The sequence below is a fragment of the Pteropus medius genome, unplaced genomic scaffold, assembly GCF_902729225.1.
Source record: "Pteropus medius unplaced genomic scaffold, Ma_sr-lr_union100, whole genome shotgun sequence".
Taxonomy (NCBI): Eukaryota; Metazoa; Chordata; class Mammalia; order Chiroptera; family Pteropodidae; genus Pteropus; species Pteropus medius.
The window spans coordinates 1,507,412-1,524,864 of NW_024356335.1; the positions used below are offsets into that span (position 1 = coordinate 1,507,412).

At 35.8% G+C, this 17,453-nt stretch overlaps 1 protein-coding gene and 1 long non-coding RNA gene across 2 annotated transcripts in view; one reads left to right on the forward strand and one right to left on the reverse strand.

Moving 5' to 3' along the window:
- The window catches only part of LOC120601709 (uncharacterized), a 44,255-nt gene extending 29,529 nt beyond the window's left edge, over positions 1 to 14,726 (forward strand). Inside the window, exon 2 of the long non-coding RNA XR_005652513.1 lies at positions 271 to 14,726. This is a non-coding gene — a long non-coding RNA (uncharacterized LOC120601709). The remainder of the gene's footprint in view (positions 1 to 270) is intronic.
- NR6A1 (nuclear receptor subfamily 6 group A member 1) overlaps positions 1 to 17,453 on the reverse strand; it is a 185,196-nt gene that overhangs the window by 120,752 nt on the left and 46,991 nt on the right. The window lies entirely within an intron of this gene.

Consider the following 17,453-nt stretch of genomic DNA (forward strand, 5'->3'; position numbering starts at 1 on the left):
AATGAATTATTAAAGGGGTAAAGCAGAACACTAGCAGTGTGGGTAAGAGGAACATGGATACATGCTGACATGCTGATGTCATCTTTACAACTCAAGAATTTGTCCTCAAGGCTAGCAGCATTTTCCCCAACACTTCCAGAGATGCACCCTGCAGAGTGCCTGGGAAGTATCTGGGGAGACAGCCACCTGAGATAGTGGCTCCTCTTCTAAGCTTACTAATCCCTAAAATACATTATTTAGTTGAGTTTATGCTTTTTTTTTTCTTTCAAGTATATATATCAAGAGGCCTCAAGAAGACTATGAAAACATTTACATCTCCAAATTGGAGCAATGTGGCTTTCAATATTTCATAGCACCTCTACAGAAGGAAAGGAGGTAAGTGAAATGATCAATAATGACATGATGAGTTCTGACAAACTCAAAACCAGCCTAAACCAAGAATTAAATAGCTTCTATAACTCTTGTCTAATTTAACCCTTACCTTTCAGCCCTTAGACTTTATCCTCGCATTGAGTACATAAACCCTTAGCCAAACTCACTTAAAAGATATAATATGTGCCTTTCATCTTGCTGGATGATAAAAACTAAAATTAAAAACTTAAAGCAAATTAAAGAAACAAGGATGCTGAAGGCTTTAGTGCATGAAAATCTATTATCTCAAACACAATGGGAAATACCCCTAAGTCATTCTAGAAATCTACCTTTCTTTCACTTTTCTCTAGTTTCTCAAGTCTATGAAAAACATTTTTCTTAGAATAACACAGCAGAAGTATTTCATAAACATCTAATGGTTTGACGTAACAGAAATCAGCATTTTAAGTGTGAATGTTTATTTATCCAACTAGTATAAGGCATCTCTTCATATAATCAGGCCAAGGGGAAGACCATTTAAAATAAACCCATTAGTTTTTAAATACTACAAAGTAACAGTTGCTATTTTGTTGTTGTTGTCATTTGTATACAATTTACTGTTATATCACTGAGAACTCAATAAAGCTGGCTAACTGGAGTGTTTTGACAAGGAGTGAAATAAACTGATGTAGAATGTAAACAGTTTACATTCAAATAAAATTCTCACTGGTTGACTTTCTTTCATGTGTACCATTTGGCTGCTTTAAAAATGAATTTGAGAACAGTCAACCTTTAATATTTAAACCTAAAGCAAATGGTAATAACTACCCCTGATTAAAGATTAACCTCAATTCGGCCAGCAGTTCTGTAAGTCCTTTTGCTACTGTGTGCTCCTGGATCCTTCCATTATAAACCCTACATTCTGAAGAGTTTCATTTAATTCATTTTCCAGATTTTCATTAAGGACATTCAACAGCCAATACAAAATAACCAGTATGTCTACAATGCACTGATACCCTTCCTGCCAAAGGAAAAGATACCTGACATTTTAGTTACTCTCTATGATCCTACTGATGAGAAGGGTAGGCTTTCTATTAGAAGATGGGATTTTTTGTTTATTCTTTGCTTTTTCAATATGGAAAATAACTTGTAGACCACCACTGAACCTCTGTGATAACTTCGTGATCCAAGATCCAATTATGAAAGTTAATTTTTTTCATCTTCCTTTATGAAACATTTCACCTACAGACCCACCAACTATTATTACAAGCAAACAAGAAGAAGATATTTACTTGTTTGACTTAGCTTTCACTGTGAGTTTTATCCCCAGATAGTCGATAATAAGTTTTGTGGTGCACAAGGGAGGAGGCGGTATGATCGGTGACATTTGCAATCATAAAGTCCAATATTTAAGTATTAAATTCTGGCTTGTAACCCTGGCTCCTCGCTATGTAACTTTGGGCAAATCACTTTACCTCTCTAAGACTCAGTTTTCTCATGAGGTAAAAGTGAGTTATTGAGAATTTAATGAGGTGAAAATATACAAATCTCAGCACACAGTAGATACTCAATTATATTAAGTTCTTTCTAACTCTTACTCTTTAACAATTATCATATATTACTATAAAAGGGATATCTGCATTTTCAGAATTACAAAATACCATTCGGAGCCATTTTCTCAAATGTCCATTTGAGTCTGCTTGTATAAATACTGCAGTCTCGCATCCTGAAGTCCATTAGCTCTATGCTGTACACAAACCAATTTCATAATCTAAATACTCTCAACTTAAAACCTGGAAAAGAATGTGAGAGCCTCCATCAGCAGTGGTCTCACTGCTCATTGGCTCCAGGAACGTGGACACAGGCTGAAGAAGGACTGCCAGGGCCAGGATCCGGAGGACTCCAAGGAACATTCAACGCTGTCGGTGAGTTTGGGATTTGAAAAAACCACCGACCGTTGACTGTACCTTGGGGTCCTTACAGACAACACTACATTCCCTGAAGCAAAGGAGCGGGCTGTGTCTTCACATGTCACAAGAGATCACCAGAACCAGTCCCGCCGCCTGTCCCCCAAAGGTGGTGCAGTGAATTTTTTTAAAAATTCTCCTCTATTTCCCATTGTTCCTTTTATGCTGTGCTTTTGACAAACAAGTGTCTTGTTTCAGCAAGATGAGGAACGTTCCATGGTAATACTTAATGTACTTAAATGTCTCCTAGAAATATGCCACTCTTTTTGAGAAACAGGATGTAGCAAGGAAAGATTTATTAAATATATGTATTTTGGTTTAGAGTAAAATCCAATTAAGTTTTACAACCATTTCTCTCACATACCCTCAAAACTTTTAATTAGGAGCAATGGGAGGATTTAATAAGCAAAAATAGCACAGAATTTTTCAATGTCTACACAGCTCTTATCAGATTCTGCCTCCAATTACAGTTAATGTGGTTAAGTCTTGACAGCCCCATTAGAATAGGAGCTGTCTGAAAGTAACTACTGCCCTCACTATCTCCATCCACACTTGTGCTTATTTAAATGTTGTTAAATTCAAGTAAAAAGGCAGGTCTAGAGTCAGACAGATCTGGAGTGTGCCTTGGCTCAACTCCTTAACTAGCTGTGTGACTCAGGGTGAGTGTCCAAGTCTCAGTTTTCTCATATGTAAAATGGGGGATAATAAGAATACCTACCTTCATGGAGTTCTGAGAGTCAACGAGGTGATATAGAAGGTGCTTGGTACTAACTATTCCAAATGGTCAATATTATTATTATTTAACCCAAAACATAACCTGTGTAAATTTACCTTGAAAGGCACTGGTAACTTCTTGGTTCAAAACAGAGAGGAAGAACCAGGGTCTGCAACACTTGTTTACGTCAACCAGGACGTAAGCACTGCCTGTGCGGTCATGGGGCTACCTGCTGGCTTCTTTCTCCAGGAGCCCCTTCTCTTCTCCGAACCATAGTTTTTCCATCTTTAAGAACCTCTCAGCACTAGTGTCCATGTTATCAATAATTACTGTAGGCCTGCAACTGTTAGTTACTAAGAGAGATGCCAGACAAAGACCTCCAAGAACCAGTGTGGAAAAGAAGAGCCAGGAGCTGGGGAAGGCCAAGGCGACTCCACCAAATGGAAACACTGATGGCTGCACTCAACATTCATTGCTGTCGGTGGGTTTGAGTCTGAATCAACTCACTGATCAATGAATGCAAACTGCGGACCAAAAATCCCAAGGGAAGCAAAGGCACGTGCAGAGTCACCCGAGTGCATGAGCTACTGTCACGGGTAGGAGCTGCTGCTGGCTCCAACGTACTGGCTAGAACTTCTCTTGCTCTCTTTGGTTCTAATAGGAAATAAGCTTTCTAAACCCCTGGTATTTTTGTTTTTTCTTTTTCTTTTTTAAAGATGTTCTAGAGTTAAAGAAATGATATTTTATAGAAAGAATAAACTATACACCTTGACATCACACCATACTGAAAAATCCATGCTTTCAAAATTTTTTAAATTAGAAAGAATCACATGCTCATTACTTAATATGCAAATATAGAAATACTTAAGTAAAAGTTGAAAATCTTTTTCCTCATCATCTGCAATCCATTTCCTCAATAGAAATCACCTATAATTATGCTAAACCGTAAGTTTAATAACTTGTTATAAATAATATAAGCTTATTTATTATATTATCTATTTATTATTTAAATAATAAATACAAACTAAATATTATTTTATATCATTGGAGAACTTTTTTGTGTTTTGGGGGGAGAGTGGCTTAAACAAAAGCAAGCTCATTTTATACATGTACAGCTTTTTCACTCAGCTGTACATTATAGATAGCCTTCCACGGCAAGCTCATTACATCATATTCATTCTTTTAAATGATTATATAGTGCGTCTTCGTATGAATGTCTTGGTTATTATTGTTCAAATGTACTTAACTATTCTCTTTTGACTAATTGTTAGGCCCATTAATTCTGGCCTTTGCAAATCATGTCCCTCAAATAAGAAAAAAACCTAAGTGAGATAGCAGATGCACACATTTTTCTTAACAAAATTTAAAATGTATCAATTCTCTGAATCCTATAACATAAGCTGAGGTGAGCCACTAAATCTTTTATGATAATGACAGGAAAACAAGGACCTTGGTCATGAATAATTTAGTACACACTTCGTCTGAGATAGAGAGAAACTGATTCTCATAGGAAAAGTCAGAAGAGGCAGTAGAGTCTTGTCCTTAGCCTTCCAGAATTTTTTCTCAGGGTTAGGAAGGAAGGAAAAGCACAGGTGTAGTGAGACAAGAACTAAAAAGAGAAATCAAAGACAAACTTTGCACCATGCTGTAGCAGCCAAATCGGTATCAAACTCTGTCTGATGTTAGAGACTGGTGCATTTGAGTCTATGCGCTCTCAAAAACTAAAGCCTCCCCTAAAGGACTTAATGAACGAACAACTGTCCCACCCAAGAAGTATTTACTGAAATCAAAAGGTTTTCTTTCTTTTATACTGGACACAAAGAAGGTAATTCAGATAGAGCTGTTTTCATGATGCCATGCATTCTAGCCATTTATTTTCAACCACCAATTATTTCCAAATTTTCTGAAAACATTAGAAAATAATGTCTGACATATTCTTTTGAAAAACTTATACCTGAACAAGCATGTCATTTATTTATACAATCAACAGTCTTTAAATATGCCAATGAAAAAATTTTTTCATTTCAGCCACCAAAATCCTATGCGGTTTCATGGCTAAAAATAAGTGCTACAGGAAGACAGACAACTTATGTGAGTTTAAGGGTGTGATCTGCAAATGGGACTGTAAGTAAATATCAGCAACAGAGAATATATGTGGCAAGTAGAGGGGGCAAGAGCAGAACTGTTCAGAGGTCGTGTCAGGGGCTCCTTACGAACAGCACTGGAAAGGTAAAAGAACAAATTACGGAAGGCCTTGTGAGCCAGGCAGATAATTTTTAGAATTAGTACAACATGGGGCCACTTTAAGTGCTGAGTTCCCAAAGGACATAACGAAAGCAGGACTTTGGGAAGATTTATCAAGCAGATGAAGTGGGAGGATGAAAGAGAGAAGGAGAGAAACAGAAACGTGTTATACAAATGAGCTGAGGCAGCAGGAGTGGAGAGAATGGAAAAGCTATCTCAAAAAGGCATTCAGCCTTATTTTTGGTTGTTTTCTCTTCTTCGAAATAGGATTTTTAGTATGTTGTCCCTGAAAAATTCATACAAAAGAGAGAAAACTAAAGTACATTAGTGGGCTCCTCCCATCATTCTGTTCAGTGTATACACTATCTGATATTTCACAGATATTTAAAACATATGTATTTATACTTAGAGAAAATATCACAAGTTATACATAATGTTCTGTAACCTTTTTCCACTTAAAATATTGTGGCCATCTTTCTTGCTCAATAGACCAGATCTACCTTCCAAGGAACTGGCTCGAACAGAATAGATAGCAAGGAGTCAAGAATGGAGCCAAACTCTCTTTACTAGATTAGGAGCCTGAAATGCACTAAGAAACGAGCTATTTCAAACTGGAAGAAACAGGAGTTCACTTTTTTTTAAATAGAGAATGCACATTTGTGATTTATAAGCATGGAGCTGAGAGTGAATGAAAAAGATAAGTAACAAATAGTTATTGGACTCCTACCATGCACCTCAACTGCGCCATATGCCAGGAAATATGGAGAAAACAAAAGTATAGCCATTTGTGGCACAAATGGCAGATCAAATTCTAATGAAAAAAATAATTCCAAGTGTGAAAAGTTCTGCAAAAGAGATAAACAAAGTACTATGGGAGCAAATATTGGAAGGGATCAATCCAGTCTTGGGTGTGAGAAAGGTCTGGGAAGTGACTTCAAGAAAATGACATTTAAATAGACTTGAATGGTAAATGCAATTACCTGGATGAGACAAGAGGGGTGAGCATTCCTAGCAGAGGAACTGGATGGCATGTGTACAGGCCAAAGGGGCATAGCGCTTTCACAAAATTGAAGCTGTCGCTAAAGCACATAGAAGATAGAGAAGAGGTCATGAGACAAAGCCAAAGAAAGAGGCAGAAAATTTTTAAAAATTAATGATAGTCTTTGAAAAAAAGAACTTTTTGGAATGATAATCGTGGATGAAAATAGATTTCTGGAAAGGTAGTGGTGAAGCACTTGGGCCAACTATGTGAATCTGGACAAGTCACTTACTCTTTAGATCTATCATCTGTTAATAGGAGATATGATAACAGTATTTGCTATTTGCTTCACAGGGCTACTTGAAGAGTAAGAATACATGTAAAATATTTCACACAGAGCCTGGTACTAAATAAGATGCTAAAATCTGTGTACGTGTGTGCGTGCGCACACTGGCTGATAGGAAGTAAAAAGCAAATTAGAACTTCAAATAGACTGGAAGCAAAAATGTTAATAGTTGGAATCTCTAAGTTGTAGAATTAAAGGTGATTTATACGTTTATTATTTATAACTCATCTATGTCTTCCAAGTCTTTAGCAATAACCATGAACTATTTCAACAATTAAGAAAAAAATTTTAATATCTTTTTTTTAAAAGTAAAGATTTCTTTTAGATACAAGATTTACCTATGTTTGGCTGAAAAGCAGATGGAAGAACCCCCATTGGAAAAGGAAGAAATAATGAACTATATTTGTCAAGAAAGAGGACCTGCAGGAAGCAGAGCTGCAGGGACAGTAGAAAGCAGTGGGCTCCAGGTCCGGGCGGAAGTGGTCATGTTGGAGGGAAGACACATCAGCCTCAGAGAATGAAAATGACGGAAAGTTCAGCCTACTCCTGTGCTCTCAGGTCAACAGGATCCAACTGGATCTTTAATCCTGTATCTTGACAAGGGGCATGGCATGGAGTAGACACTCAATAAATGTTTGTCAAGTGAATTTCCTTATGATTTCTGGCACAATTATGTTTATAACTTCGGAAGTGGTCTGCTCCTTGAGCCAAGTACACAGGACCTTCAAGCCATCTGTGCCATGAATATAGTTCCACCCGAGGTATAATTTTAATAGCTACCAAACATTGGGACAAATCTACCTTGATTAATCTTGCTATAGAACCCCTCAACTTACAGTGTAGCCCGACTTCCCTTCCTATCCTTTCTACTAACTAAATCTACTGAAAACACATGTAATCAATCAGAATCACATGCCCCTTTCTCTCCTCTTTCCAGTAAACAGCTGAAGCAAAACAGTAGCGTATAGAAGAAATGGTTTGATATATGGAGTCAGAAAACCTGGATCTAAGTCCAGCTCTGCGATGGTTGTGTGCTCTTGGACAAATGAGTCACCCTATAAGTCTTACTTCTTTGTGAAAGGGGGACCAAAAATCTCTCTCCTATCTCAGGGGATTGTTGTGAGGTTCCCCTCAGCAAGGAAACAGTGAAAAGTGTGCAGCAAACAGCACACAGCAGTACAACCCAAGGCATCCTGGTCTCTGACGGGACCACTCCATGGGTTCTCCACTTTCAGTAGACAAGATTCACTCATTCCCCAAACTCTCACCTACTTATCAACCAGCTGCACATGTTTGCAAGATGTCTAGCTGGAGTTCATCTATAACTTGAGGCCAAAAGAAGACATTTTTCTATATCTAAGTGTCATCAGCTTAGATAGTCCACCAGAGCCACACTCCAAACAGTTGAGTCAGTCTTCCCAAACAAGAGAAAGTTGCTTCTCCTTTGGAAAAAGTTCTTTCCAATAGATTCTTTAGTGGGGCAGGGGTCAGGGTAGAGCTTTGAGAACAAGGAGGGCATAGGCTTCCAAGGCAAAATTTAATGAGAGACATCACAAATCATCAATAGGGCATCACTTGACTGATGAACTTACACCAATTTATCCAAAAGTCTGTCTTTATCTCCTTCCAAATCTTAGGGTTTTTACAGCTTCGTTTAGGTGTAATTTATTTACCATAAAATTAATCCACTGTAAGTGGACAACTCAATGACTTTTATTCATATGAGTTGTGCAGCTATCGCCGTAATCAATTCCACAACATTTTCATCACCCCAAACACTCCCCTTGAGCCTGTTTCCAATCAGTCTCTACTCCCACCCTTACACCCAGATAACTGTTGATCTGCTGTCTCTGTAAATTTGCCTTTTCTGAACATTTCATATAAATAGAATCATACAATATATGGTCTTTTTTAATTTGGTATCTTTCACTTAGTATGTTTTTGAAGTTCATTCATGTTGTAGCATGTATCAGTAGTTCATTCCTTTTTATTGGTGAGTAGCATTCCATTATACAAATATTTCACATTTTGTTTTTCTATTCACCAGTTGGTGGACATGTGGATTGTTCCCAGGTTTAGGTTACTACAAATGCTGCTATGAACATCCACATACAAGTCTTTGTGTAGACATAGGTTTTTTATTTCTCTTGGGATAGATAACTAGGAGTGGAATTGCTCCATATATGGTAAATTTATGTTAACTTTTTATTAAATTGCCAAACTGATTTCCAAAGTGATAGTACTGTTTTACATTCTCATAGCAATTAACGAGGTTTCCAGTTTCTATACAGCCTCACCAACACTTACTAGAACATTTTTATAGTCTTTTTGACAACAGTCATTCCAAAGGGTGTGCAGTGAAAATTCACTGTGATTTTAGTTTGCATTTCCCTAATGACTAACAATGCTCAGCACCTTTTCATGTGATGAAATGTCTGTTCAAGTCTTCATCCTGTTTCTAACTTCATTTTTATTAACCATTTTTTAAGTGTACAATTCAGTGACATTAAATCACAATGTTGTACCACCATCACCACTATTCATTTCTAGAACTTTTTCATAATTCTAAACAAAACTCTGTACCCATTAAACAGTAACTATACATTCCCCAATTCACCTAGCAACCTCTAGTCCACTGTTTCTATAAATGTGCCTATTCTAGGTATCTTGGAAGTGAAATCGTACAATACTTTTTGTCCATTTTAAAAACTGGGTTGCCTCTTGAGTCGTATGAGTTCTTCATATATTTTGTATACTCCTTTATTAGGTATCAGATATGCAAATATTTTCTCTTGATCTGTAGCTTGTCTCTTTATTTTCTTAGTTATATCTTTTGAAGTGCAAAAATTTTACATTTTAGTGAAGCCAATTAATCAAAATTTTCTTTTATGGCTTGTGCCATTGGTATCATGTCTAGGAAGTTGCAGCCTAACCTAAAGCCACGAAGATATTTCTGGGGACATTTTGTGGTTTTAGATTTAGGTATATGACCAACTTTGAGCTAATTTTTGTCACTAGTGTAAATTAAGGGTCTGAGTCCTTTTTTATCCATGCAGATATCTAATTTTTTATTGGAAATAAAAACTATCTTTTTCCCCACTGAATTGTTTTGGCATTTTTGGTCAAAAATCAATTGACCGCATATGTAAGGATATATTTTTGTACTCTCAGTCCAGTTCTAGTACCTATCCTTACACCAGTATCATATTGTCTTGATAATTGTGACTTTATTTTTAAACTATGTGATGTAAGTCAACCGACTTTGTTCTTTTGAAAAATTGTATTGGCTATTTTAGGTCCTCTGCATTTACACATAAATTACAGGATTAAATTTCTCTGAAAAAGCATGCTGAAATTTTTTTAATAGAGATTGCATTGAATCAATACATTAATTTGGGAAGAATTGTCATCCTTATATTTAGACTTTTAATCCATGAACATGGAATGTTCCTCCATTTATTCAGGTCTTTTTAAACTTCTCAAAAATATTTTATAGTTTTTGGTATACAAATCTTGTATTTCTTTTATTGAATTTATTCCTATTTTATTCTTTTTATGCAATTATGAATGAAATTGTTTTCTTTCATTTTTGAATTGTTGCTACAATATGAAAATACAATTATCTTTTGCATACTGACCTGGTATCCTGTGATCTTGCTACACTTATTTAGTTCTATTTGTTTTTGGTTTTTTTGTGAATTACTTAGGATTACATATAGGATTATGTCACCTATCAATAAAGAGTTTTAATACTTTTCAATTCAGATGCCTTTCCCCCCTCTTTTGCACTAGCTAGAACCTCCAGTGAATGTTGAAAAGCAGTGGTTAAAGCAGACATTCTTACCTACCTTATTCCCATTCTTAGAGGAAAAGCACTCACATCTCACCATTATTATTTTAGCTTCAGGCTTTTAACAGATGTTCTTTACAAAAGCTGCAGGGGCTGTCTTCTATTCGTTTGTCGAGAGATTTTATCATTTATAGGTCAATGTTGGACTTTGTCAAATGTTTTTTCTACGTCTACTGAGATGATCATGTGGGGGGGGTTTTAATCTTTATCTTATGGTATATTATAGAGGCCAGCAAACTATGACCTGTGGGCCAGTTATTTTTGTAAATAAAGTTTTACTGGAACATCACTACACCTGTTTATTTACATATTATCTATGGCTGTTTTTGCAGTACAACAGCAGAGTAGTTCCAACAGAAACTATATGGTCCAAAAGCCTAAAATATTTACCACCTAGCCTTTTAAGAGAACATCTGCCAGCCCCTGGTATGTTCCATTAATTTTTACATATTAATCCAACCTTGCATGCCTGGAATAAATCCCTACTGGCCATGGTATATAAATGAATTTAGTTTGCTAATATTTTAAAACATTTGAGTCTGTGTTCATAAGGGATATACAGTCAACAGTTTTCTTATGCTATCTTTGCCTGGCTTTATCAGGGTAATACTATCGCCATAGAATATGTGGGAGGTGTTTCCTTTTTCTCTGCTTTCTGAAAGAGTCTGTGAAGTATGAGTCTTATTACTTCTTTAAACATTTGATAGAATTCACCAATGATGCCACTGGGCCTGGGCTTGCCTTTACATGAAGATTTTGAACTACTAATTCATTTTGTTATACGTCTCTTCACTATACTATTTCCTCTTGATAGTTCGTGTCTTAGGAAATTGTGTCTAATTTGTTGGAATAAAGTAATTCATGACATTCCCTTACAATCCTTTTAATTTCTATAGAGTAGCGATGTCCTGTCATTCACGATTTTGGTGATTTATGTCTTCTTTGTTTTCTTGGTCTCTTAGGTAAAAGTTTATCAATTTTGTTGACTTCTCCAATTTTTGGTTTCAGTGATTTTTCTCTATGGTTATTCTGTTTTCTATTTCACTATTTTCCATTCTAATCTTCATTATTTCCTTCCTCATACCTGCTTTGGGTTTAGTTTTCTCTTTATCTAGTTTCTTAAGGTGGATACCTAATTTTTATTGAGCTTCACTTTATTGTGCTTCACAGATATTGCATTTTTTACAAATTGAAGGCAAGACTCCCCACCAGCAAAAAGATTACAACTCACCATATTGCAGTGGTCTGAAACTGCACCCACAATACTTCAAAATGTGTGTACACACTTAGAAATTTAAAAGCTATACATTTTCCTGTAAGCTCTGCTTCAGCTACATTCCATAAATTTTGATATATTGTGCTTTCATTTTCATTTAGTCAAAATTATTTTTAAATTTACCTTAGTATTTCTTAACTTATGGGTTATTTACAAGCATGCTATTTAATTTCAAATATTTGGAGATAACCCAGATTTCTTTCTGTTATGGATCTCTAATTCTATTGTAGTCATAGAACATAACCTGTACGATTTCAATCTTTAAAAATAACTGAGACTTACTTTATGGCCCAAAATATTCTTAGAGACTGTTCCATGTGCATTTGAAAATAATGTATATTCTACATGGAATATTCAATAAATATAAACTATGTTAAGTTGGTTAACAGTTTAAGCTTTCTAATTCCTTGCTAATTTTCTGACTAGTTCTTCTATCAAATATCGATAATAGGGTGTTGAAATCTATAACTATTATTGCTGAATTGTCTATTTCTCATTTTACTTGTCAGTTTTTGCTTAATGTATTTTGGTGCTGTTAGGTATATCTTTATAATTGCTGTATTTTCCTCTCATGTTGATTTTTTTGTCCTTATGAAATGTTACTATTTCTTATAATATTTCTTGTCGTAAAGTATATTTAACCTAATATTAATATAGTCACTCCAGCTCTCCTATGGTTAGTTTGCATAATTTGTCTTTTAGCATCTCTTCACTTTCAAGCTATATGTGTCTTTCAATCTAAGGTATGTCTCTTATTGACAGCAGAGAGTTAGGTCCTGTCTTTTTATCCAGGCTGACAACCCCTACTTTTGAATAGGCAGCCCATTCATATGTAATATAATTATTGATATGGTTGGATTTGTGTATGCCATTTTGCTATTTGTTATTTGTTTCATGTCTTTTTTAAAACTTCTTCCTCTTTTACTACCTTCTTTTGTGTAAACTATTTTTAGTCTGCCATTTTAATCCCTCTGTTGACTTTTTTCACTATGCACATTTTTTATTTATAGTTGCTCTAGGCATCACAACATGAGTCTTCACAATTTATTTTTAACTTAATACCAGGAGATATAGAAACTTGCTCCAATATATCTCCTAGTCCCCCCCGTTTCTGTTATTATTATTATTATATATGTATTATATAGCCTCAGGAATATAGTGTTATAGTTATTGCTTTATACAAACTTGTTTTTTGTAAAAACTAAGAATAAAAAAATATAGAGTTGTATTTACCCTCAAATTTACCATTTCCAATGTTCTTCATTTCTTCTTATGGATTTGAGTGACCATCTGGTAAACTTTCTTTTAGCCTTAAAGACTTCCTTTAGTATTTTAAGGCAGGTCTACTGCCAACAAATTCTCTTTTTTATGTGGGAACGTCTTTATTTTGCCTTCATTTTTTAAAAATAGTTTTGCTAGATATAGAATCCTTGGTTAACAGGTTTTTTCTTTCCACATTTTGAATATGTTATCCCACTACCTTCAGGCCTCCATTACCTTTGGTGAGAAGTCAGACCTAAATCCTATTCCTGTTCCCTTGATGTGATGAATCATTTATTTTTCTTGCTGCTTTCATGATTCTTCTTTTTGCCTTTGTCTTCCAACAGTTTGTCTCTGACGTGTTTATCATACCTGGGATTCTGTGGAATAATGCTTATCATCAAATTCAGGAAGTTTTGAGCCTTTCTTTTTTCTAACACTTTCTCCTCCTTTCCCTCACTCCTCTCCCTCTATAGATGTATATCCTTACATATGTACTTGATGTTCATTGTTCAGTTCATTGTTCTTCCATCTTTTTTCTCTGTTATTCATATAAAATAATTTTTACTGATCTACAAGCTCACCAATTCTTTCTTCTGTCATCTCAAATCTGCTGTTGAGGCCTTCCTAATTTTTCATTTTAATTATTACACTTTTCAATTCTATTTTGTTCTCGCTTATAATTTACTGAATTCTCCATTCATTGAGTCATTATCATCATACTTTCCTTTAATTCTTTATACATGGTTCCCTTTATTTCTTTGAAATATCTATAATAGCTGTTTTGAAGTTTTTGTGTGCCACATGCGACATCTGGGATCACTCAGTGACAGTTTCTACTGATTGATTTTTTCCTGATTATAGGTAACGCTTTGTTTCTTTGCAAGTCTTCTAATTTTTGTTGTTGTTGTTGAATACTGAACATTTAAAATAATATACTGTTAGCAACTCTGGATTCTGACTTTTCCATTACTAAAGTTTGTGATGTTTGGGAGAATTTTTTCCTTTTTTCTTTTTTTGCACTAACTTTCCTGGACTAAATCTGTGAAACTCGTCTCCCCTGCAGTGTGCCACCCCGTGTTGTTTTTATTTTGAAATCGAGATTCTAGGGGTCACTCCTCTATCTCCATAGCTTACTGATTGGTCAGAAGTGGTGTTTGATCATTTTGAGCCATTTTGTTCTCTGCTGATGGATCTGTGGTTGGGATGGGGATTACACTTACACTTTAGGCCTTCAAGTCTGCTATAGTTTTTACTTTCTGCTGGGCTTTCACACACATCCTTTGATGTGTGCCCAGAGATGTATGGATGTCATGGGCTCATACTGATTCCTGGTGTGTACAAAGCATGGTCAACCCAGGATATCTGGAGAGCTTATCAGGCTCTCTGTAGCTGTCTCACTTCTCAGACCTCTCTGTTCAAGCCTTGTCTAGTCTACTTCTTCACTGTTTGTCCCAAACAGGACTGTAATCTTAGGCTAGCAGAGTTACTGGCTCTCCCTATTTCCACTTGCCACCAAGATAATCACTTTTACTTGACAACATTCCAAATCAAATAAGCCCCTTCCACAGGAGTACTGAAGCTGCTGGTTTTCATGACCTTCCTCACCCTGAATGAACTATACTATCACAGTTGTAAAAACATGGGAGCAATCCTGGCCGAGACCACAAACTTCTGTTCTCATCCAAAACTCAGTGGTTTTTATAAATAAAATGCTTCTCTATTTCTTATAAGTTTATGGTTGTTTCTGACAGTTTTGTCCAACTTTACAATTGCTTTTAGGGAGCAGGATTTGTTGACCTTCTCACTCACTCATGACAAAAATGAATCTCGTCTTCAGGTATGTTTTCACAAATCTCATAAGTAATAAAATCCTAATTTTGGTGAAGATAAATAGCCAGTGTGAAGTCAAATCTATTTTCCTGGAATTAGACCCAACGCCGTAATATCTAAACTACTCAAATACAACTCAATTCTAAGATACACTTAAGAGGAAAATTTCCCAGGAAAGGCAAAGGAATAAAGTCATTCTAACATATTGGAATTATTTTCAATTCCAGAAGGAAGTAACACAAAAAATTTGAATATTAAAGAATTATTTTCAATCCCGCTTCTCAAAAGCCCTAATTATTGAAGTTATTAGTGCCTTCTTTGCGTATATATAATCTGAACCAACACCAGAGCCAATCATGACTAGGGCAAGAATAAATGGACAGCCTCAAATCTTGTAACCAGGTAGGTACTCAAATAGGTCCTATGCAAATAAGTACACATTGTGCTACGGCTGGCTCTGTCCACTGTAATTAAGCCCATCAGCATGCCTGGGTGTCTATCATGGGTACTTTTCTCACCAGCCCAGGCTTAAGTCTTGGCCTGCCTGATCAGTACCATCCCAAGACCCAAGAGTTGAGTCTTAATGCTTATACTCCCAGACAATACCTGGGTGGTTTGAAAAGATCTCTTCTACTTGCCAAACTTCAAGATCACCTAATGCCTGGATTCTCAGTTCATGTGCCACATCCCCATCCTCTCTCACTCCAGGACTATCAAATAATTCCTAATCAACCATGCCCCTGAATTTTCCCTACTGTATACTGTTTTCAAACACCAGATTTAATGGTGAGTTTCCACAATCTCCATCCTGCTTGTGCCCTGACTGAAGTTATCAAATTATCTGTCTGCTCTATTCATATTCTTCTGAGAATGTACCTCCAGCTTGTACTAAACAGTCATTAGGCCATAGGCCTAGACTAGACAAATGGACACTTGATCCATGCTGGGCTTATCTTCTTTCCTGAGCATTTAAAATTTGAATACAAATGTTTCAGTTAGTCTGTATTGATCGTGGGTGTTGGAAAGACATGACAAGGCAAGGCAGAGCAGGGGCATCCATTTTCTATTACAGACACAGAAGCAAAGAATATCAGTCTGAATAAGAGAAATATGAAGCAGAGGCATCAGAGAAGCAGGGATAGGATTCCATGTGGCCACAGAGGGATGAGAAAGAAATCCTGATCTTGATCCTTCATGAAATCCAACTAAATGCTCCATCCTTGGGGCCCAAGAAAGACCCTGTACTTTCCACCAGTGTCCTCATTTTAAGCTAGCTTGAGGTGGAGGATTCTGTTCCTTGCAATTGAACTATTCTGGTCAACACCTATTTTCCTCCCTTGCTTCCAAACTGTATTTCTCAGGCACCAGCATCACCTGCACTCTAGTTAGACCAGTTACTTCTCTGCTATACAGCTCCTTATGTTTGACCCATGTTTTTCTGGCTGTGACAAATGTCTTTACAAACCCCTACAACTAGATCATATTCTCTAAGCTCTGAAGTCTTCTTTGGCTACGATGAACAAGGCAATGAGAAGCAGTGTAGTATTAACCTTTTAGCCTTAGCTTCTCATCTGGGAACCACCGCCTACTTCATAAGGTTATGATGGGGATCACATAAAGTGAGAATAAAGTGCCTGGCACAGCACTTGACACATGGCAAACCTCACTAAGGTAGTTCTTTTCAATATTACCTTGATTAAACTTGTCATTACATTAGGTAACAATCACATCACTAATATTTAGGATCTGAATGGCACCATGTATATCAAGAAGACTAATCAAAACAAATAAATTAAATTAAAAATATAAAAAAAGAAGACTAATCAACAGTAATTACTGCTAGATAGTATTCTTTTTACATGACAGCGCTGTCTTACTAACCTGTGAGCAGCCATAACAACTCTTAATCAACATCTATTTCCTCCTAAACTTGTTTCCAGTCCCACTGTATTTCTGAGGCTTTGAAAATGACCCTGTGATCTTTCATTTGCATTTGTAGGACAATTTCCACTAATTTACCAATGTCATTTTTGAGATTTGTTTGGTGATATTTTTACCCAGTTGTTTCAAAAGAGAAAACAAAGGTCAGAGGTTGAAACTAACTGGTCAGAAATCACATTTATCAAACTTAAGTGAAGAAAATGTAACATGGTTTTGGTGAAAGACAGTTAAGAGCCAAAATTATTAAGACTATTAGGAAAAAGTGACTAAAGCATTTTAAATTTTTATCTAAAAAAACCTTTCACTGAGAAGAGAGCTAGACAGAGAAAGAGACAGAGACATAAATTAATCTTACAATTAAAATTATTTCAATAAGAATCATGTTTAGGGTTTCGCTTTTACTGCATTTAGACTAAAAAAAAAATCAACAAAAGTCCCAGCACAAAGTTATTACATAAAGGATTTTATTTCCTTCTCAATTACATAGATCTACTCCATTCAACATAAGGAAAAACAATTCCTAGAAGAATCATTTGGTGTTAGAGTCACAAAACAAATATTAATTCTGTCAACAGAACTGATCAGATACTGAGAGTAATTCTATCAACAGTATTAAAACTATTATTATAAACATCCCTACATACACACATAATCATGAAATGGTGAGATTTTGCTTTAAGTCTCAGAAGAA